Here is a 24,826-nt window from a genome sequence, read left to right on the forward strand (position 1 = left end):
CGAATAATGAGGTGATGACATACCAGTGAGATTAAAAAATTATAACACAATTTAATGAGGACCTTCTTAATATTCAAGGTCTGAATTATTCACTTGATTACAAAGAAATATTACCAGTGAATTCTTTGTCGAACTTTTCGATTACCTGTTAAGAGATCTTTTTGATAAGCACCAACTTTTAACTGATTTTTTTAAATTAATAATAAAAAAGTTTCCTCTTTGATGCATAAAATTTGGAATAAGCGGTTTATATATGAAGAACAATGTAATGAGTAGAAACAGCTGTTTTCTAATAGATATTCAACCAAAATACATCTACTCATAGTGACTATGAATGTATGTATATCACACCTAACAGTTCTACTCATGATTAGGACATTGATTTTCTTAAACATACATATCTTGTTACATACAGAATATCATTCAAGAGAAATAGCACTACAGTCCCACCTTGAACTCCTCATGCAAGCCTTTGGGTTCTGCTAATAATTTGAGAGAAATTACAAGGCAAAATTCATCAATTTACAATGGATGTAAGACGGTCAATTACCTTTCATTGACCATCAGATGTATTGAATAGCTTCTTTAGTTCAAATAGAATGTGAAGTATTTATTGTCTGTAAAAGTATATTAAAGTTTGTAAGATTTCTGTAATTATGGTGATCTCGCCAGCAGAGCTGTGTCTTCCGCATAGAGCGCCAACTTGTTAAAGCTGTTCTCCTGCTTGGGCACTTCCGCTGTGTATACCTAGAAGAGATATGGCGGAAGGACTGCACCTTGTAGAACCCTGCTTCCAGTAATCGCATGGTTGAGAGTTCTTGTCCTATACTGCAGCGGCATCGCCTGTCAGCTAGAAAAGACTCGAATAATCTTACCATTTGTTTAGTGTAGCCAAAGTTGCTCATTTTGGCCAGAAGTCCGTCATGCCAAACTCTGTCGAACGTCTTGGAGACATCTAAGAAAATCGCTCCGGTGTTGTATCCTCTGCCGAGGTTGAAGCTTTCCGTCGCAAAGTATACTACCCTCAGCACTACCTTTCGCCCCCCCATGCCCCCTCCCGGGTTGAGTACCCTGAAGTAAAAACTTCGCCTCACAATTAATTTGCGAGGAAAACTTAATACTCCACTCCATCCACCCCCGCTCTCCGAGCGTTCCTCAACTTACTGATGGGCACTTCAGCAAGATTGACATCTGACCTCTTTTGGTCGAAAGTCAGCCTTTAAGCGCCCCATTCACTGTCAGTTTAACTGAAGATAACTGTAAGGCTGTAGATCGGGGTTGCCCACACATTTATCAGTTGATCTGAAGATAATGGACTGCAGTTCGCCCGGACTGAAGGTGTGTGGTCGCCGGGCAGGCGGGGATAGGATGAGAGATTCGCGACAGGCAGCTACCTGTCCGATAATGAACTCATGCAGCCCCCACCACACACTGTCAGTTAGCCTGCAGGCAAGCGATCTGTTGTCACTGTTTCCATCAGTTTTGCGTCAGATAATTTTCGTGAGATCATTCACCAGCCGAGATTGGACTGACGGGGAAAGATGGACGGGAAACCTCCTTTCATTTCCGCATTTATTGAATTATATCGGGCCTACCCCTGTTTATGGAAAGTCAAGGACGATTCCTACGCAAATAAAAGATCGCGGGATGGGGCGTACGGAGAGTTGTTGAAGTTGTATCAAAAAACTGTGCCGTCAGCCACCGCTGACACATTGAAAAAAAATTAATAACTTGAGATGTTCCGTAAAGAGTTGAAGAAAGTAAAACAGCAAAAGTCGGGCTCATCGGGAGATGACGCGTATACCCCGTCACTGTGGTATTTCGACTTGCTATTGTTTACAGCCGACCATGAAGAAACTAGAGCGACGATTGGGAGTGAGGAATCACAACTCGTAAGTTACTATTTTTATTCTATTCTAATTTATTCTTTAATTCATATCAAATACATACAACAGTACAAACAAATTTTCATAGTATAATATTTCAACCTCTCACCCTAATTGGTGACAAATTTGTTTTGCCAGGAAACTGCACCTTCTCCAACAAAATAGTTCTTGTAATTATCACGATTCTCCTTTGCTTTTTCACACGAAACTTGTGTATTATATCCCTGTCGTAGACCCACCATCTGATCTTCACACTATCAATATCTTCTACATCGAGTGAATTTGCTGGCATGTACAACGGTTTTGCTTCTTTCCTCAGAAAATTATGAAGAGCACACGCTGCTAGCACAATGAAATCTATTTTTTCTGGTTTCAAGTTGATTTCTGTGTGAAATATCCGGAAACGACTTGACAGAATGCCGAAAGCATTTTCTACTATTCTGCGAGCTCTGCTCAAACGGTAGTTGAATATACGCTGGTCATAAGTCAATTGTCTTTGTGGATACGACGTTTTCATGCAAAGCAAAAGCGTCGTCAGCTGCAAATACAAAATTGAGGTTTGCCTTGTTGGCACTATTCGGTGGCAAATTGAGACTTTTGTTTAATAACTTCGTATAAAAACCGGTACATTCAATTACACCTCCATTAGAGACTCTGCCGTTACAGCCAACGTTTACGTATATGAACTGATAGTCTGCGTTAACGATTGCCATCAAAACTATACTGCAAAACCCCTTGTAATTATAAAAATATGAGCCACTGTTTGGAGGTTTCTTGATTCTGATATGATTCCCATCAATGGCCCCTCCACAATTAGGAAAGTGTTGATGCATGGTGTGAAGGGAAGGCTTCAAGAGGAAACTGATTTCCTGGGTCTCAAGTTCGTACAGCCGCAAACACCAGTTCGTCGAGTAGAAACACAGATTCCCTGCTCCTTTGGTCAAGATGAAAATCTCTTCCAGACTACTAACAACTTCAATCCGAGAACTGGAGGGGGAAGTACCACAAACAAATACTTGGTATCTGCTGATGCTGACTCTGATAACCAGTTGTCTGAATTGTTATTGTTGAAGTAGTTGTCTGAAAATAGTTGTCCTTAAAAGCGCATTAGCTTTCCGTTGTTAAAATACTTATTAAAATACGTTATTAAAATACTTCCGTTATCATTTAAAATACTTATCTGATTTTTTTTCTCAATAATTTCCAATACACAATTACATATCTGCTTACATAATTTTTAAATGTAATGGAGCAAAATAAAACATAATAAGATGAATGAAGTTTTTTTTATTTAATCTTACCTTCAAATAAGAAGCCTTTAGCACCAAGTAAAGTTGTTTGCAGGTCTCGGATATGATTTTCCCAAGTGCTTGAGGTGAAATTCGCGTGGGAAACTTCAGATCTTCGTTGCCAAAAATCTCAGAGATGCAGTCAACCTTTCTTCGGCAGTGATAGCCTGGCGCAAATGAGTGTCCATTTTTCTGATTTTCAATGCAACCAAATTTAGAAGTTTTTGGAAATTTTCTTCACTCATCCTCAGATAATTCATCAGATCCTCGTGGTGCGACAGCCTCAGTTCACGGAGCAACGACATGTGAGAGCCAGCCTCTCTATCTCGCAGCCAACTTTTTACCCAGACCCTTTTTTCTTGGGGTTCCCCAAGAACTGACGAAACAAACGAGCAACGTTTCCGACGGAGCATGGTGATAAACTGGGGATCTCCTGCAGTCCTGTTTCTTGGCCGCGACAGTCCGCCTGCAGTCCTGATTCATTGACCGACAATCCGCCTGCAGATACCAGACTGTAGTGTGTGCTATCTTCAGGCTATCATCTGCAGTTCAGTACGGCCGCCTGCAGGCGGTTGACTGCTAGTGTATGGAAGTCGGCGATATTGGTCTTACGATCGCCTGTTGAGGTGACGGCCTGCAGGGAATCGCATAGTGTATGTAGTCTCTTAGGTGCTATTCTTTCTGATCGGTTAATTGTTTTATCGTGACTATTCCTAACTGAATTTTTGCATGGGGGCCCCTAAAAGCTAACCGGTGGCTATTGTTGCTAGCGTCGAGCATTCCTCAGTGAATCTAAGTGAATCGCGGTCGCGGTCAAATTGTTCTGCGTTGAACCTACCTGAAAGAGAGTTTATCTGATTAGTTTATGCTTAACTGAGTCGCCTGATGGCGACTCGCGGGGGTGGTCGTTGATTCTGACTGCCTTTCGAAATTGTCCGCAAATGCTTCCACTTTCTCTTGGTTCGTGTAGACGATTCATCGCTCGCCGTGTATTAGCTTTCGAGGTCCCTTCCTAAGAGTGTTCTGCATTCTCCATGCAGATTGGTCTTCGGTGTTTAGTTCTTCTAGACGGGTTGTCCATTGTTGATCTCGGATTGCTTTTATTTCTTCTCGCAGTGTTCTGCCGGCTATTTGCATACAACTTTTGTCCATTGGTGCACGTGTCCGTTGATATCGTCTTTTCAGGCGTTTTTTAATTCTAGTGAGCTCCACTGTTTCTGGTGGAAGATGCTCTTGTAAGTTGAAGCGCTGAGTTGGGAGTTCCCGTGCGTTTCTTTCCATTGTTTGGGTGATCGCCTGTTGCAGCTGGTGTGTGGCGTTCTCCAGATCAGGCAGTGCAAGTAAAAAATATGCTTGTTGTAATTCATGAGGATATTATGGAATTCAACAAATACCCGGCATTTGGGTATTATTAATAGGCACTAATTTCATAAAATCACTAAGAGATAAACTTCAATACAATTTAGCCATTTTGGAAAAATATTTAGATTTATTTTCGAGGGCTCTTACATTATACTCTTTAGCACAGCAGATACTCAATTTCGAGATTAAATATGCCCTCAGTGCCTCTCTTGACAATTCTTCCTTGTGGTGTTCACAACCCACAATATTTTTGGGAGAAAAATTGGACAATTTGCTTAAAATTACTGAAAGGCAATTTCTTGTAAGTTCCCTCTCAAAAACATCTGATATTGTGGCTTCAACATCGTGAAGAAAGCTAATAATTTTTTGTGATGGAAATGTTAAAAATCCCCTGCTCTTGTTTCTTATGAGGGAATTGAACATCTCATTTCCTTTCCCCAATATCGAATCCACACATTCTCCATATTTGGTGGTGCTTTTAATTTTTTTTGCGACATATCCACAGAAATAAGCAAAAGCTTCATCAATGTCTGAGAAATCCTCTTCAATTTCGGAGATATTTTCTTCTATTTCAATATTGAATATGAATTTTTACTTTTTTTCTTTCAGATCTCCAATATGAAGAAGTGATTTCATCATTTCTCCACCACTAACATTACTTTCCCTGGGTGGTTTTATCAGAGAATAGAGGGACATCAGGCGGAATATTTGTCCAACTTGAATTGACTCGGGATAAGTATTGCATCCACCTGCATCTCTCATCATCCCAAAAAAGTGCTGAAAATGATAACAACAAAGTTGATTGGAATTGTTATGGATATGTAAACATTAGCACCTCCAAATGATCTTGGTTTAATCTGGATGTCATCAAGTATTTGAAACCAAGATTGGATAAATACTTTGTTAAGTCTAGTGTACATGAAATAGTTGCGCAAAACCCTTCATAAGTAGAATCTGATAAAAAAAACTCTGTAGGGGAACATTGTTTCCATAAGTCCAAATATATCAAGAATGAATCTAGATCCTGCAATGCATTAAGTTAAAATTTATACTTGTACTTTATCAGGTTTTTTTAATATCAATCAGATCACATGAAATATCTCATGAGCAAATGTTTATAGCTCAAGAGATCTAAATTATATTGTTGAAGATGAGTTGATATTGGCTGTATGAATGTCAGATAAACAGGGTATTTCAAAATTCAAGACAAATATTTCAAGGGTGTATTCCTAGGCTGAAAATATCAATGAATTTCCCTTAAACAAAACAAACGCAAAAAAAAAAACATAAATATTGAATTCAAAAAGATGAATGAGGGTTGCCTGCAAGATTTATGGCCAAAGTGTCTTATTTATTCCAAAAAAAATCAAACATCACCATCAGGTTAGCCATGAAAAAATCTAAAAATGTTTATTCCTTGCCTGTTTTGAATTAGCCGTTTTCCAGAAAAGCGACGCTAAATGAAAGGAGAATATTAAAGTAACAAACTAAAATACTAAGTGGCCTCATGACCTTTTATTTGTGACGACTGGTTTCGGTTTATTAAACCATTATCGAGTACTGTAACTTAGTATGACAAATGAGTTCTCACATATATAATAACACAGCCATTATGCCCTCTAGGTAGGTTGATGAAGACCTTACCTAGAGGGCAAAATGACTATTAATGTATATACAACAACTTTATCAACTACTTTACAGTTTACTAGTGGAAATTAGACAAGAGTTACTTTTTTTATCCTATATTCAATAAATAGATCATCAATCGCGCCACATGCACTGCCTATAGGTTGTAGGAAGTTAATATTAGGACACAGGTTTACGGGAAAAAAGTCTTATTTTGATCCTAGGAATAAGCCCTTGAAATATTTATATTAAATTTTGCAACGCCCTGTATAACTTGCCAAACTAAGTATACGATGCAAAGATACTGGAATATTTCAATATATTTTTGTTCAAATCGAGATATTTATATGGAAAACAATAAGGTATAGTCACCTCATATTCTTGAGAGTCAAGCTTCAATCCATTGTCAGGTTTTGAAGAGTTCATTATATCAATGAGTCGATTTATTTTTTTGCAGTAAATAATAGTGGAATCAATATTTGATGAGATATTTTTATCTCGATATGTTTCCATTGCTACGGCAGTTGTGTTGCTATATAACTGGAAAATGAACAAATGATTAATTTTTTTAGCAAAAATTACTCTAAGTTATTTCTTACTTGGAATGCAAGCCGTGTATTCATTTTCTCTCCATGTTTTGGATAGATATGGCTTGCTGTCAACTTGAATGCCATTTTGAATTCTTTATTAGATTCAAGTTCAAAAAGTTTTTCAAAATGGGAAAACAGAACCCAACCTTCAGGAACCTGAAATACATAATTTATTGATGGTGAGATGTTATAAATAAACAAAATACCGTCATACCTTGAATTTATTTTTCTTCATCAAATTATTCCTCAAATATTTTATGAGGTGGGGAAAATCTGAACACATTCTCAGTTTACGAGATGCATCCATGGGGTGTTCACACCATGGTTGAAAGCTATTTTCTACACTGAGGTGTTTCCACATTTTTCGATTCCAGCTAGCTCCATCACTAATTATAACATCAATGTAGAGCCCTGCATTCTCACAAAGAATGACACACTCCAACATAATTCTGGCCAAAATCTCCCCTGTCACATCACCTCCACTAAGAAAACATGCCAATGCTTGAAGACCATGACCAGCAAATGGTTGGAACATTATGACCAACGCATGGTCTCCAAGATTGTTCTCCATTTTCTTAGGAGTGTATTCTCCCAGATCGACAAATCCAACAAATTTCATAGTTTTTATCGAATTTTTTTGTTTTTGAAATCTTGCATTCATCAACGAGAAGACATCCATGTTTTTCCCATTCCTTCATATGTTTAGTTTTTTCCTTCAGCATAGAAAAAACCTCTTTTTGAAACCCGAAAGTTCCGTCAATGTTTCTAATGTACCTAAAAGAATCACTTCATTTAATATTATAACTTGCGGAAAAGGTCTACTTTTTGGCACTCATTTTAGTGTGTAAAGATGATCTTTTCAAAAGTACATTCCGGGAACATTTGTTCCGCACTGTGTGGAATGTACCTAACTTTGTTGAAAATACCTGTAGTACTTGTCAATTTATTTATTTTATCAGTATGGTTTGGAGTATTTCAATATATGATATGAATTCATAACAGTTCCCTTTTTTTTCATTAATGTTGTTAAACAGTATCTAAATATTCCAGCATATTGATGTATTTCCTTATATTTCTTTTACACTTGCAAAAAGTGTCTCTCCCACATTCAACCGCTGCTGGCGAAACTTCAAAAAGAAAAATAAATATCGTGAAAGGTCAGAAATACATATATTTCATATTTCACATCGACGTTTACATACCTTAAAAATGTGGATGTATCTATTTATTTGTATATTACTCTGATTATTCCTATACAATTCATATTGTCAAAAACTAAAATAAAGTATATTATTATTATATCATAGCGTACTTATTTCTTACACATTGCTTTTCATTTCCATACCGTCAACTTGAAACTCATATTTGTGATAAACACATCTTCAGAAAATATTAAAATTCCTTTTTTTTTCCGAAATTAAAGGGTGATGATAAATGATACCTAAATAATTATCGATTAAACAATTTAGAAATATAGAAAAACTGAAACATGAGAAATAATGAACAGTTTGATGAAAAGGAATCTTGATAAAGATTTGAAGATTATTAGATTTTTTTTTCAATTTATAGATTACAAATGTTTCTTAAAATAACTAGGAGTAATATTACACTGTATATTAAGTTTTATTGATGTTTAGAAATTAAAAAAAATACTATAATTATGTGATACTTGACCAGTATGAATTAGATAAGTCTCATAACTTCAAATGAAATTTGAATTGAAGGGGTTATATTTTTAGGAGTGATTAATTTTTTGGGAAAGAAAGTTTTTGAAAATTGAAAATGAAAGTATGCTACATACCAATTTCTTCAAATGGAGATCTTCACTTACCTTGAAAGTGTACTTGGGGATGGTAATGGTAGAATTTTATTTTCCCTCATGTGGTTATACAATTTTGTGCTTTTAATTTTCATCAATATACAGGAATATATCCAGTCAAGAGTATACCGTTTTCCTGTTTTTTTACATTGACTCGCCTTACAACAAGTTTTTATCATTTGTTGCTGTGATACAGGCAGATCTTTGATGAAATTATCAATTTTTTTCGAGTTTATCAGCTCTTTTTTAATATTCACCACAATAGATTCCAGTTGTTCCTTTCTCTTTCTCATGTACAGTTGTTGTTTGATTTTAATTTTTTTTTGTATTGTGCACTTTTTTTTCTTCGCCTCTTTCACTTTCTTATTGTAGATGAATTTAGAGCAAGAAATACATTTGTTTTTATTGATGGGAATCAAAACTTTACAAGATGAACTCTGACTGTTGCAGATTTTTTCCTCATTTAGTCTTCTCAAGTAATCCTCTAGATTGTCTACGGTGCTTACAGATTCCATGATATCAACAACTCTATGCATTGCTCGATCTTGTATGGTATCAGCAGTAAGAACTACTGATCTCTCTAAGTAAGGCATATTGTTCTCTCCAAGTGCCACTTTAGAAAATACAATTTGATTCTCTAACTTATGAAAACTCCAGTAAAGAGGAAGATCAATGAAAATTTTATCATTCTTGATCAAAGAAAAAAGGTTTGTATTGGTTTCGATGGGGTTAGGAATATGCTCTAGTTGAATACTGCTAGAATTTACCAATAGATGTTTTGGTACAGAGTCTGGTGAATCGGGTGGAATACTACAGGATGGACCAGGAAAAACGTTTAGTGGAAGTTCAGGAGCGGTTTCACTGAAAAATGAAAAAAATTATCAAAATACGTATTTTTATTATAAAAATGACTATCACGTCAATTTCACAATAGAACTTGTCTAAAATCTACATTTTTCATGATGATCTTCTACCACGTATATCCATCAATTTACTTGTCTAAAACATGTTTTACCCTTTAGATCAATACATGTTATTTAATTAAATTAATCAAACTATATAAATGATAACACAATCCTTATCAGATATTTGGTAAACGCTTTATAAAATATTCTTTGAAAAAACTGATCACAGAACTAAACATAGGGATTCAAGTATTTCGGTTGTTCATGTTTCAAAGGGAGTTTTTCCACTGGATAATCCAACTGCAAACTGAAAAATAAAACCAGATATAAAAAAATTAAAATCAATCTTTGAATCTGGGAAAATTTCAGCATCCTTCATCGACAATTTTCAATAGTTCATGTAGTATGATTTCATGACTGACTTCAATGTTTTGGTTGGTTCCCGGGTTTTGCTGTTGTCTTCTTTGGTAAACTCCAAACGTTTAGACTGCAACTACGACAGTCACCTTCAGCGGCGTTGACGAAGTACTCTCCACGACATATTCATTGAAACTAATTTCAGTATCAACTTTATTCTGTAAGATTTAAGATTACTTCCATCAACACAACTGAATATGACTGTCTCAGTTGCAGTCGAATATTTTTACCCAAAATGACCAGGGCAAAGCCAGGAAACTAACTATTACGAAATTAGGCACGATGAGTTCATACATTCAATTCGATTTTAAAAATATTTCATGCAGATTTCAGAATCGAAGTTACACTAAATCATTAGTTTATCTATTCAAAATTATAACTGGTTTCATTGATTGTCCGGAAATTCTCTCCCCTATAACTTTCAACGTTCCACGAAGGTCCATCAGACAAATAAAGCTATTTATTACACCATATCACTTAACCAACTATGGGTATCATTCTCCATCTCCAACATCTAGAATGTTGAGACTTGAAAATAACCACTCTGATAAAATCAATTTCTTCTGTGATGATGAAAATATTTTTAAGAATCTCACTCTTTGCTCATGCAAATGTTTTTCATTACTTTAATTTTGTCCTTCATTAAACACACATAAATGTGTCTATAATAATAATTATAGTAGTAGTAGTATAAGTGGTTACAGCACAAGCTTTCTTTGTTATATAATTTATTGTAAACAAAACTGAATAAATTGAGATCCCTGTAAATAAACATGGACAAAAAACTAAAATGGTATTTGTTAAAATTGGTTTTTCTGTAAACCAGCTGTCGTTCCCCTACGAACGGCAGCCCTCAGAAGTCGAAACTTGTGCGAACAGGGATTAACAAAATCTTACCTCTCAACGTGCGATTCTAAGCTAAATATAACCCTTTGTTCGATAACAACTTTTTCATTAATTTTTTTAAAAATTCCTACTGGCATTTCATTATAACCGTCTCACAAGAAGATTCCAAAAGATAAACCTTTTTTTTATTATGTTCTCAGAAGAGGCTGTTTATAATAATGACAACGTATTTATTATTTCCATGTGTAAGCAGTAAGCTTACACAGATATTGACAAATATGAAATATCAGGAAATAGAGGGTAAAGTTAATGAAGTTAATTTTCTGTGAATCAAGCATTTATAGAAAATGTTCTTCAACTTTACCCCTTTCTTCCACTATCACCTTTTATTTATAGAATGATATTAGCACATATTAGCCTGTATTGAATAATGATGTATTTTTATGAAAGGTATCAAGGGAAAATATGATGTGAAATATTGAACAAAACAGCAGTTGCGATCATTGAAATGAAAAATAATATGAAATGTTATAACTAAACTCCACACATTTGGACAATTTGTGACATATCCCTTTTTCAACATGATTCAATTAAATAATGGTTACATAAATATCTCTTCTCATATTATGTTATCAATAACTTTCTTTAAAGTCCGTTATGAGCCTTATATGAAATTTGTAAACGGACATTGATATGCTTGAGTTGAACTGAAAACAACAACAATCTTTCATCTTCAAGAGAAATGAATGGCATAGAGTGTTTGTTTCCAACTGTGAACTTCTCAGGGTTACCGTTAGAGAACAGCCGGTTGACAAGAAACTTTTTTTGTAGATAGGTAAAGCTAGAAGGGGTTATTTATCATTTCATATATGAATAATTTGATATTTATCATTTTGATAACACCAAGTGTTCTCTCTTGATTTGTATGTGATCAAATTTGCTTTTGATACCTTATTCAACGGATACTTTCCAACTACAGAAATTATTAGTAAACTGGTTCTGGAAATGGTGCACGTTTTCTTGAAATTCGTACAATTAAGTACTTCTCTATAAGTGCACCTTGAAAAAATATACAAATCTTTGATAGGATTTATAGGTAGTGCTGTAGAAACTGAATACTCCCATGCATGATGGTTTGGCACCCTTCAATAGTTTTTTCTCACCAATGAAATGGATGGGAAAATGCTTTGAGCAAATAAAAGCACCATCAGGCAGATATTTCCTAACAGCATCCATCCACAGTTTCCTCTTGTTTTCATCCTATAAATTACAGATTTTGATCAGGTACAATGCACAAATAAAACCATTCAAATCACCAATTGAGAACAAGTAAAGTTAAAAGAGCATACTGTTTGGTTGCTTGGAATTCTATATGCTAACAATTACTACGAGTATATATTTAAGAGAGCATTAGGTTTCTCACCATACATGAGTAGTCTTTTAACCACCCAATAAATTTTTTTTATACAAGTCCACAGTACAACAACACCCTCGAGTTCTACAATAATTTTCCACAAGATTTCAAAAATATACAACATTCTGTTAGGCTTGGGGAACTATTTGTTTGACATGGAACCCTACTCAGTCAGTGATTTTCAAACTTAATCTATGATTTATTAATTGTTGATATAGATTTAATTCTTTGTTTTAAATTTTATGCTGATATTAATATCATGATATTTTAAATGGATATTAAATTTCATGTGACTGTAAACTTACTTACTTCTCATAATAATTCTGTAGAAATTCAATAAATCTATCTGCATACTGTAATATTCATCTGTAGGTATCTATGATTCTATGAGTAGACTTTTCTTGCAACTAGGTATTAAGTTGTATTTAAAAAAATTTAAAGAAAGCATAAGTGAATGTTTATTTTCAATTTGATATTATGATTAAGAAAGTAATGATACTCTAGTAGCAGAAGGTGGATTTGAAAGGGTGAAGGATTATTCAAAATATGAAGTTGGTTTTTGGTGTAGGCTGATACAAACTTAGTTTATCCGTGGTGGATTGACAGTAATTATAAAATGTTTCATTTACCTTTGGCACTGAATAGAGATGATTACTCGAATTTTTACACTGTCCACACAAAATACAGAATTGTCCCATTTTACAAAAAGTATCCTTATACACTATATAAAACTATTCCTTATTACTACTGAAAAATGTAACCAAACTAAAATAACTGAGAACTAACGAACGAAAACTATAATAAAAAATGCGAACAATGTAAAGATTGGGATGACAAAAAATATCAATTTCAAAATACCAAAAGTTGAAAATTCTTTTTGACAATGACAGATAATAATTAATTTGACTGACTCGGCAGGGACTCGAACAATTCAGAATAGCGCCATCTTGGGAAAACTCTCGTAAGTGTTGTTAATAGCAACAGGTGGTTCCTTCAAAAAGTTCAAAACAAAATCTAAGCGTTACCAACACCAGGGTTTCTAGGAATCTTAGTGGAGGGAAACAGTAAACACTCGAGGATAACATAGACAAACAGAACAAGGCAGCAGTGTTGCCAATGGGAATTGTACAAAATGCATACCAACCTGTCGCCGATGTAATTATTCTATTCAATCAACTGTTTCTCTTTCCCCCTCTCTCTCTCTCTCTCTCATTAAATATATCAATATAAAGAGAGATATCCAAAATCCTTGCAGAATATCGAAAGTCCTTACAAATTCCTTGCATATCTTTATTACTGCATTTTAGTTTCTGAATAATCGGATTACTTGCAAATGCAGTAATTACTGGCAAGGTTTGTTTGAAGGTGATTGACAATGTTTCGTGATGAATTTCACTAGTTCGGACTTCCATTGTCTATTATATAAAATGATTTGAAATCCCTGAAACAAGTAAAAAAGAATAATTAAAAAAGAATAGCTGAAAATAACAATTATATTAAGCAACAATAAACCTGAAATGAAATGATAGTGAAATAACCTACAAGTAAAAATATAATAATTGAATAAATAAAAATTAAAGGAATGAAAAAAGAAAGAAAATAATAAAAAATAAAAAAGTGTAGAGATTCCAAGTCACGTTAGTTCACGACGTTTCGATTGTTGGTATCTACAATCGTCTTCGGGTGATGACTGGACTGATTCCTCCGAGAGATGACTATTTTATAGGTCGTTGAAATACTTTCACTTTCTCTACTTTCTATTTTCCGCTTCACTGATTCCGTGAGAGATGACCGTTTTGGCGGGAGTTGGCCATTTTTCGTTTGATGATGGGTTTCCATATGTTTCGTATTTCTACGCTGGCCTGGCTGAATACGTTGTTGGACAACATGTATGCGACTTCCTTAAATTTTTTCCTGAACCAATGTTCCTCTCTGTGCAAGATCTCAGCTTGGGACCACTCGATGTTGTGTTGATGGGTCCAAACATGGTCTGCTATTCCTGATTTGCTGGTTTCTCCTCGCTGTGTGTGCTTCTTGTGCTCGGCAATGCGAACATTCAATGGCCTCTTAGTTTCACCAATATAGGATTTTCCGCACTCACAGGGTATCCGGTAAATGCAATTCTTGGAATCGCAGTCTGCGTTTGGGGGCCTGGTTTTCGTGAGGCTGCTACGAATACTGTTACCGGATCTGAAACAGGTTCTGATGTTGTACTTGGAACCAATTCTTCTTATCCTCTCCGATAATCCTCTGATGTAGGGAAGTGCAAGCACTGGTTGTGACGGCTTCTCTTCCTTGCGAGGCTCCTGCTGTCTTTTAGCCAAAGTCTTTTCTACCATCGCTTTGGAGTATCCAAAGCGGAATGGATACTTGAGGAGGAATAACCTTCCCCTTTCTCCAAAACTAGAGAAAGTTGCTCAATATCTTGAAATATAGAGCTCGAAGCATTTCAAACCAAAACCAACTTGGTTTTTGTACTCAAAATCCCATTAATAGAACCCGAAATGTATTCCTTATAACATTTATATCCTATTTGAATTGAAGGGATTATATTTTTAGGAGTGATTGATTTTTGGGAAAGAAAGTTTTTGGCTTTCTACTACTCCATCTGATACAAAAAAAAGGGATGAGAGAATCTTCCAAAGAAAGGAAGGAAGTAATCAATTTGAAAATAAGTAACTCTATACATGGATGTGTAGATCATACAAAGAAGTAACTTTCAGACATAAACTGGAGGACTTTTTTTCACAATATGGAGTCACGAGAAATATTTTACTTGAAGATGAAAGGTCAGATAGCGATATTTCTAATTTTGAAAGCCAACGTGGATAACCTTCCGTAGTAACATCATCAAGGGTCACCGACTCCGATAGTCATCTGACAGATACCAGTGAGGCTATTGAACAATTAAAGTGTCTCAAAAGTACTATTGGTTTAATTCATAAGAAACCTTTGATGTATGTTGGTATTTCTAAAGAATGATATTTTTTAATTCAGTTGATACATAAACACTCGAATATAAAATTAGAATACATTTTGTTATGCTTGAAAAAAAAATAGATTGAATAGCACTTTTTCAGAACTAGAAGATAATTTTGGATTATCATTATCTTATGCTAGTAAATTATTTTTAACAAACATACCAATAATAGCTAGTTTTTTTAAGACCCTTCATTGTAAACTTGGATAAAAAATTTATAAAAAAAATCTCCCTATTGCATTTAGACATAACTATCATAATATCAGCTGCATCATAGATTGTTTAGAAATTGATATACAAAAGCCATCAAAGACTCTTCATCAGACTCTGACATGGTCGGAGTACAAAAAAGGGAACACTGTAAAATATTTAATATCATGCACACCTAATGGTTTAATTAATTATATTTCTCATGGGTTTGGTGGCAGAACAAGTGATGTTGCAATAGTAGAAAACTGTAACTTTTCAGATGGATTACCTCTGGGAACTTACACCTTAGCTAATAGAGGTTTCAAACAGCTTGAACAGATACTTCATGAAAAGGGTATGAAACTATTAAGACCACCCAGTGTAAAAGCTGGTACAAAATTGACTAAAACTGAAGTTCGCCAAACTAAAATAATTGCTAGCTTGCGAATCCACATTGAACGGGTGATAAGGCGTTTAAGAGAGTTTCATATGTTGAAACAACATGCAGTGATAAATCATAACATACTTCGTGTATTAGATTATGTCATTGTTATTGCATGTGCTCTAATAAATTTACAGGATTCTCTTATTAAATGATATATCATTAAATTTATTACATCACATGCAATAATTATATAATCTCGAAGTATGTTATGATTCATTATCACTAAATTGAAAAATAAAATTTCAGAAGACCTACTTGTCTTATTTTTTTATTTAAAAAAAAATTGTACTATTACTTAGATAATTAAATAAAATAAGAAATACATTCAAAGAGTGTATATTTAAAATGGAAAAACAATGACATATTTTTAACAAAGTGATATTCATAAATTTAATATTAGAAACAAAAATAAGATTTTAGTACCGAATGTAGGCTAGAAAAAAACCAATGACAATTCAACAGTGCTTATTGTAAGTTTATGTGAATAAAGTTTGTTTGAATTTGACTTTAGTTTTTCATTTAATCTTTGTAGTTTCACAGACTGGTACTATGATTAAAAATAGGATATATGTTAGATTTCCAAAAAACTGCTAATTTTTGTATTAGTTCATTAACATAGTCACTATCGTATGTCACTAAAACAATGTGTACATCTTCTGTTTGTTCAAACTTGCTATCAGCAACACAAAAATAACACTTTTTCAAACCAGCTGCATGCATTTGTAACTGTACCTGTGCCTTACATTTTTCTGAGAGAACACCATTTTTTAAGTAATTGTCCTTTGTTTTTGCCTTGGAAGGACATTTTATTTCAATGACTGCATCTTTGGTTATGCCATCAGGGGAGGCCGCAATCATTGGATAATCAGCACATATAAAAAGTCCACAGGAATTGATTTTGTTTTTCAATTTATCTCTCTCTCTCTCTATTTTAGATGGTCGTTGCTTCCTATCGTCAGGCGCATATGACCAATGCTCCTCCTGTTGGTTAACAGGAGCTTCGTCGGGGGGCGCAGCGGTCTTGCACAAAGCAATGCTGCCACCCATTTTTTTTTACTTTTTATAATAAAAAACACAAGTTTTTTTTTTAACAAAAACAATTTGATTTTTTGAAGTCGCCTCCTACTTGGGAGACCTTTTGATAATTTTTCACATATATAGCTCCCTTTACGTGGTTATCCGAACCACTCCGGCCTGGATACCGGCGTGAATAAAGGGGGCCACTTATTCATCACTTTTTTAGACACTCCACATTTCAATTTTAATACGACACAACACAAAACGGAGCCCCACGATAGCACATGGCATTCGCGTACCTTCTTTGTGGACGGACGTTATCAGCACGTCCGTCCCCTACCACGGCCACCACGGAACTTGTTTTTCAATTTGTTTTCTACTATCTTCCGGACAGACAGTTCCAAATTTCTGCCTCTTCTCATGGCATTAGTATCGGGTACTTTTGCACCCATTATGTGTGGCGTACTTACTTGAAAAACAAAATTTCTGCGTCACAACCAAGGCGTGGATTCGAATTCTTGAGATCTGATTGAAAATTCAAGATGTTCTTTAGTAAGCTGAGAGGGCGCCAGCCAATAAATATAATTATATAAATTGACGAGGTCTGGGGATTCAAACAAAATAAATGAAGATATATGAATATATATATATATATATATATATATATATATATATATATATATATATATATATATATTAATCAATAAAAATATGATAACTTGCCAAGAGGTTTGCTACTCTCTTAACTATGAAATATAACTGAATTAGCAAACAAGTAGCAGGAAAATAAATTCACATGAAACACGGAGATTGGTTTCTAATGAAGCCCACAAATATGAATAGGTATATGAACATCAAAATTTCATAATAATTATAACCCAATACTTTTAATCAATAGGAATTGTTCAATCAACAGCTGTCGATTAAATCACAAATAGGTATACAAGAACAATATTTGAGGAAAAGCATTTACAAGTTTAAACGATCAATAAATAATAATCATTCGGTAACAATAATAAATAAAACGCATAGCTTCTTTATTTCAATAGTCCACTTGACATTGAAGGAGAATGTAGGTACTCACTCTGTCTCAAGAAGTAGGTTTTCACGTACTTATATATCCGGAAGGGATGAAATTCCACGAGTCTTCCTAAAATTGCAGACACGACCAGACCGAAATTACTTAAGAAAATTGTCCTCAACCCCACTAGTTAGTGGTGTAACTCGAATCGAATTTCTTATCAAATGAACATCGGCTCTCAAGGTAGACAATCGGACAACGACGTAGCAGGCAGTGAACGATCAAGATATAGATGAAGCCAAATTTGCTGGATAAAGTTGAATTGATTGAAATTGACGTCAACTCAACTGAATCTGATTCTTCTTGATTTTATTCCTTCTTTTAGGCCTGAAACGAGAATATCGTTTCTGCAAATCTACCACAAAAACTAGAAATTGTAATCTCTTGAATGATTTACCTTAGCTTCTTTTCAGGCCTTTGAAGTTAAATAGGTACACTAAGTGTAAAATTTATTTTATCGAGCAGCACCAACCCTTTCTCTGCTCGATGTTTGTTCACTCAAGCCTCGCACTCGCTTCAATCGTCCTCTGTCCACCTGCACGCCATTTCAATTGAACTATCGAAATGTACATACAGGTTGTCCCAGTATCTCATAAATGAACTGTTACACACCCCCTCTGCGTGGATAATACATACATAGCTACATTACAATCATAGCTATCATACATGACAGACCTCCAATTCAAGAATAAATTCTACTACACATGACAATGAATCAGGGCAAAAATATACACAGGGAAAATATCCGGATATTTGAATTAAATTCACGAAACATATTCTTTAAAAAAATGAATAGGGACAGGGTCCTTCATTAGGGGTACCTACGGACCTCATGGTAAACTGGAAAACATGTTCAAGATCGTATGAGTTCCTTATACAAGTCAGATTAGTTCAATAACTCCCACATTCATGCCTCACCACACATCCGTCGCCAATCGTTGCCTCATTCACTTCCTTAGTCACTCGATCAAACTTCTTCCGACTCTCTATAGGGCTTCAGATCCTTCACATGAAACTTTCCACTATTCTTTCCATTTGGTCCCATTAAATCATACACTAATTTTGACACGACCCTTTTTACATTACAAAGAGGTGCCAATTTAGAAGCAAAGTGATCTGCTTTATTGGATGAAACGAAATTTTTTTTCCACACTTTATCACCCACGTGGTAAACATCAGCAGGACGCTTCCGGAGGTTATACTGCCTACTATTTTTCTTGTACGCTTCAGACAACGCTATACTAACATCATAATATATTTGAGGAAGTTTATCAATTTCTGAGCCATACTTTTTCTTTGAAGAGTGCTTAGATCCATGTCTTCAACAGATTGAAGACGTCCGTAATATTCTCCATCCGTCGGAACATAACGTCCAAAATTCAAAAAGGTGGGAGAATAACCAGTGGCTTCGTGAACGGCCGTTCTAAAAGCAAAAGCTATTTTTTGTAATTCTTTATCCCAAGTTCGATGATCAGACTCATCCAAATAAGACCGAATGGCTGTTTCAAGAACCCGGTTAATACGCTCTACCGCGTTTGTTTGAGCATGATAATTAGCATTATAGTGAATTTTTGTTCCATATCTGGCAGCCAAATCCTTAAAGGCGTGAGAAGAAAACTGAACACTATTATCGCATGCTATTATTTGTGGGGATCCAAATACTAAGAATACCTGCTCTTCTATAAACCTCACAATGGTGGAAGCTGTCGCAGCTCTCATTGGGTGTAACAGGAAATACTTAGTGAAGTAATCAGAGACGACTAGAATAAAAGAATGTCCATTTCGCGTTCTTGGCAAGGGACCTAAAATATCCACGGATACATATTGCCAGGGAAAATTAACTTGTTTTGGATAGCCCATGAATCCGGGGCGAGCTGTCGAACTGACTTTTTGCGCAGCGCAAACTCCACATTTTCTTATGAATTTCTTCACATCACGACGTAAACAAGGCCAATAGTACAGTTCACGAATTCTGTTTACTGTTTTATAGATACCTAAGTGAGCAGCCATTGGTGACTCATGCATTTCTCTAAGGACTGACTGTCTCTGTCCTTTTGGAACGATCAACTTCCATTCACTGAAATTAGTCCGCAGGCCAAATGTATAAGGATCATGTTTATAAAGCAATCCATCCATAATTTTCCAATCTGGGTACTTCGCTGGATGATTTGTTATATTATCCCTCATACGGGAGTACCAATTATCTTCTTCGATTTCATTCTTATGGATTTCCAAAATACATGCTTCCACAGGAGCTCGCGAAAGTGCATCAGGAACTACATTCAAGATACCTTTTCTGTGAACTATTTCCATATCATATTAACTGAGTCGCATCGCCCACCTAGCCAGTCGACCAGTAGGGTTTTTCAGGTTGCTAAGCCATAGAAGTGAACTATGGTCTGTTAAAACTGAGAAGCGAACACCATCTACGAATGGTCGAAACTTCTCCACTCCGAATAAAACAGCACAACTCTCCTTTTCCGTAACTGTAAACTTTTTTTCCGCTTCTGTTAGGGACCTAGATGCATATGCCACGATATTTTCTTCTTCTCCATTTCTTTGGGTCAATACAGCGCCTAGGCCTACATCCGAAGCATCACATTGAATACAAAACGGCTTCTTAAAATCTGGGGCTGCTAAAATGAGAGCAGAAACTAGAGCTTGTTTGAGTTTACGAAAGGCTTGATCAGCTTCATTGGTCCATATTATTTTTTGGGATTTTTTTTTACCTTTGAGAAGGGCATTTATAGGAGCCGTAATAGTTGAATGATTCTTCACGAACCTCCTATACCAACTACACATTCCGATGAACCTTTTGACTTCAGTAACTGTTTCTGGTACCGGATAATTCAGCATCGCCTTGACTTTGTCAGGATCTGTTCTCAATCCATCCTGATCGACTACAAACCTAAATATTTCAAACTCGGCATACAAAAAACACATTTTTCTATATTGATTGTGAGATGAGCATCTTTCATTTTATTGAAAACAAGTTTGAGGATTTCCAAATGTTTGGCAAAGTCGGGAGTAGCGATAATGACGTCATCCAAATAGACAAATACATAAGGATCGAGCTCAGGGCCTAATACAGAATCCATCAGTCGTTGAAGCGTTTGAGCAGCGTTACAGAGCCCGAAAGGCATAACGGTAAATTCAAAAAGACCACGTCCCGGAACAACAAAGCCTGTCTTTTCACATGAACTTGAATCCAACGGGATCTGCCAAAAAGCTGATTTCAAATCAACACTACTCAAAAATTTGGTCCCAGATAACTTATTTAGTATATGATCTATGATAGGGAGAGGGGATGCACATTTTTTTGTCACCGAATTCAACTTCCTGCCATCGAAGCAGAATCGAGGTTCACCGTTACTTTTTTCAACTATCAGAACAGGACTAGCCCACGGACTTGTGTATGGTCTAACTACACCGATTGCTAGCATTCTGTCAAGTTCTTCATTTAACTCGTCCAATTTATACGGCGACATAAGATGGTGCCTTTGTTTAATGGGTTCAGCGTCACCTGTATCGAATTTATGGATACATCTGTTAGTTCTGCCAGGTTTGGCAAGCGACAAAGTACGGAATTCAGCTACTAAATTATTCAATTTTTCAGTTTCGTCTGCTGTCAGACTTGTTCTATCACAAATTCGATTCAACGTAGACAAAAACATATCATCATCAACCGAAACAGTGGTCTCCAAGTAGTTCTTGTCAACGAAATAAGAGTTTGTACCAAACTCCACAGTAACATTGAATGTTTTACAGGCGCCTGCTCCTAAAATTAGGTTATGTGATAATGAAGGCACAACTAGAATTTTTATTATCTGGACAATATTGTCTAAACGTATGGGAATATCGACATATCCCTCAATAGACTGCGCTGCGCCATCAGCTGTACTGATAGTTTTATCTTTACAGTCCTTCAACTCAAGATCAAAGAGTGTCAGTATGTACATTCCGTCACGACCAATGACTGAATGACTTACACCTGTATCCAAAAAAGCAACTACCGACCTGTCAAAAATGGGTACCAAGACATAAGGTCGATTATCGTTCTGTTTCTCAACAAACAAAATATTACTTTCATTAGCTTCTTTAGGATTATTAGAACTATTCCTCTTATATGAATGATAAAAGTTATAAACACATTCCAACCATTCTTTCCACTCAGCTGAAGACAACTGTCGGACCTTTTGAGAGCACTGATTCATGGAGGAAGTATGGTCCGAGGGATAACCTCCATTCATCAGTTTTTTGAACATCGCGAACAGTTGGGTCTGATAACACCTTCCATACCACAACCATAACAAATTAACTTTCGCTCTCTCCGCGATTGTTCCGAACCTGCGTTTTTGCAATCTCTTTTACGATGACCTACACCATTACATTCCCAACATCGAATTGCTGAAATTCGATTTGAACTACGAGTGACAGTAGGCCTGGATAACTCGAAAAATTTTCTCTCCTACGAGAAGGCTTCTGAGATCCTCTACAATTTTGACAAACATCAGAACTGGAAGGCTGCGAAGAACAATCTGCACGTGGTGAACAGGTTAGTCTTGACTCTACGGTAGAAATATCATTTCTAGAAATAGGTTTGAAATTTCTCATCATTTTCTTTGATTCTTCCAAAGCTCGGCACACTTCAACTAATCTTACAACAGTCGTAATATTCTGAAGTACTAAGTGGGAATGATATCTGGCTAACACTCTGGACATGAGTATTCTGAGTTTTCTTTCTTCAGAAGGTTTCTCGGACAGACAGTTAAACAAATTTTCCATAACAGAAATATAAATGACTACCGGTTCTTCCTCATGCTGGGTACGCTTTTCAATCTGCCTCCATAACTCGTTGTGGACTGAAACAAACTTTTCATCGGTCTCTTGACGTTGAATATTATGCATAAAATTCGAACCCCGACGATGACATTCAACAATCTGATTCAAGTCTTCCTCTAAAGCAGACACTATAACCTTATTGTCACCCCTATAATTCGAAATTTCAGCGCTCAAATCGGTTGGAATCCGTGAAATCCTGCCTAGAACATGAGTTATTCTACTACGAATACGATTCGCTAAGTCTTCATTCACTCCATCATAATCATTTACCAAGTCCGTAATAGAACGCACACTTTCATCTATTTCCTTCCTTTCCGTGTCATGTGAATAATCAGAGACAGCATAAACTATTCCTGAACGCGACTGATCTTTCTTCAGTTCTCTACGGAGAAATTTTCGCTTCAAATCAATGTCTACCCTATCAGTATTTACGCCGCGAATGGATAATTCATAATTTAACTCATACACTCTCAAATGATTAGGATCCATATTGTAACTGACAGCCATGACTGACATTTTTGAATAAAAAAATAAGAAAAAACAATGTGATTCAATATATTTCACTCTGAACCACTGTACACCCTGTATATGAAGATACGTATATTACTCTGTGAGTGATTTGAATTTGAAAGAAAAAATAAAAATATCTTTCGTTAACTATCAGTTGAGAATTGGGACAGCCTGTATATAAATCGTCTGTGACAACACAATTATCTTCACAAACACGACAAACAGAATAAAAAAAACTTCTATTCGAGCTGAGGATTACAAAAAATTGCAATTACTGGAAAACAAGTTGCTCACTTTTTTACGGTTAAATCGTTTTTATAATACACCTATTTGAAAGTTCCAAAAAAACATTTATTTTGTTTGATAGGAAAGCGGAAAGGTTTTAGGGAAAACAGCTTACTGGGCGCCGGCACTTGTAATTGAAATCAGAAAAACTCATAAGTTGAGCGCCAATTTTGTGTGGCGTACTTACTTGAAAAACGAAATTTCTGCGTCACAACCAAGGCGTGGATTCGAATTCTTGAGATCTGATTGAAAATTCAAGATGTTCTTTAGTAAGCTGAGAGGGCGCCAGCCAATAAATATAATTATATGAATTGTCGAGGAATGGGGATTCAAACAAAATAAATGAAGATATATGAATATATATATATATAATTAATCAATAAAAATATGATAACTTGCCAAGATGTTTGCTACTCTCTTAACTATGAAATATAACTGAATTAGCAAACAAGTAGCAGGAAAATAAATTCACATGAAACACAGAGATTGGTTTCTAATGAAGCCCACAAATATGAATAGGTATATGAACATAAAAATTTCATAATAATTATAACCCAATACTTTTAATCAATAGGAATTGTTCAATCAACAGCTGTCGATTAAATCACAAATAGGTATACAAGAACAATATTTGAGGGAAATCATTTACAAGTTTAAATGATCAATAAATAATCATTCGGTAACAATAATAAATAAAACGCATAGCTTTCTTTATTTCAATAGTCCACTTGACATTGAAGGAGAATGAAGGTACTCACTCTGTCTCAAGAAGTAGGTTTTCACGTACTTATATATCCGGAAGGGATGAAATTCCATGAGTCTTCCTAAAATTGCAGACACGACCATACCGAAATTACTTAAGAAAATTGTCCTCAACCCCGCTAGTTAGTGGTGTAACTCGCATCGAATTTCTTATCAAATGAACATCGGATCTCAAGGTAGACAATCGGACAACGACGTAGCAGGCAGTGAACGATCAAGATATATATGAAGCCAAATTTGCTGGATAAAGTTGAATTGATTGAAATTGACTTTAAGTCAACTGAATCTGATTCTTCTTGATTTTATTCCTTCTTTTAGGCCTGAAACGAGAACATCGTTTCTGCAAATCTACCACAAAAACTAGAAATTGTAATCTCTTGAATGATTTACCTTAGCTTCTTTTTAGGCCTTTGAAGTTAAATAGGTACACTAAGTGTAAAATTTATTTTATCGAGCAGCACCGACCCTTTCTCTGCTCGATGTTTGTTCACTCAAGCCTCGCACTCGCTTCAATCGTCCTCTGTCCACCTGCACGCCATTTCAATTGAACTATCGAAATGT

General features: G+C 35.5%; 2 protein-coding genes and 1 long non-coding RNA gene across 6 annotated transcripts in view; 2 read left to right on the plus strand and 1 right to left on the minus strand.

Annotated features, from left to right (window-relative positions):
- LOC141483433 (uncharacterized) overlaps positions 1-7,752 on the plus strand; it is a 249,381-nt gene extending 241,629 nt beyond the window's left edge. Inside the window, exon 2 of the long non-coding RNA XR_012466083.1 lies at positions 3,845-7,752. This is a non-coding gene — a long non-coding RNA (uncharacterized lncRNA). The remainder of the gene's footprint in view (positions 1-3,844) is intronic.
- Positions 1-7,752, plus strand: part of LOC141483430 (uncharacterized) — a 50,026-nt gene extending 42,274 nt beyond the window's left edge. For all 4 annotated transcript variants that reach the window (XR_012466081.1, XR_012466080.1, XM_074178078.1 and 1 more), the window contains one exon: positions 5,147-7,752. The gene's annotated coding sequence lies outside the window, so the exon portion shown is untranslated. The remainder of the gene's footprint in view (positions 1-5,146) is intronic.
- LOC141483432 (uncharacterized) overlaps positions 1-24,826 on the minus strand; it is a 392,800-nt gene that overhangs the window by 87,585 nt on the left and 280,389 nt on the right. The window lies entirely within an intron of this gene.

Source organism: Leptinotarsa decemlineata, unplaced genomic scaffold (genome assembly GCF_025532065.1).
Source record: "Leptinotarsa decemlineata unplaced genomic scaffold, Ldec_3_MD MMD2_tig00003348_RagTag_RagTag, whole genome shotgun sequence".
NCBI lineage: Eukaryota > Metazoa > Arthropoda > Insecta > Coleoptera > Chrysomelidae > Leptinotarsa > Leptinotarsa decemlineata.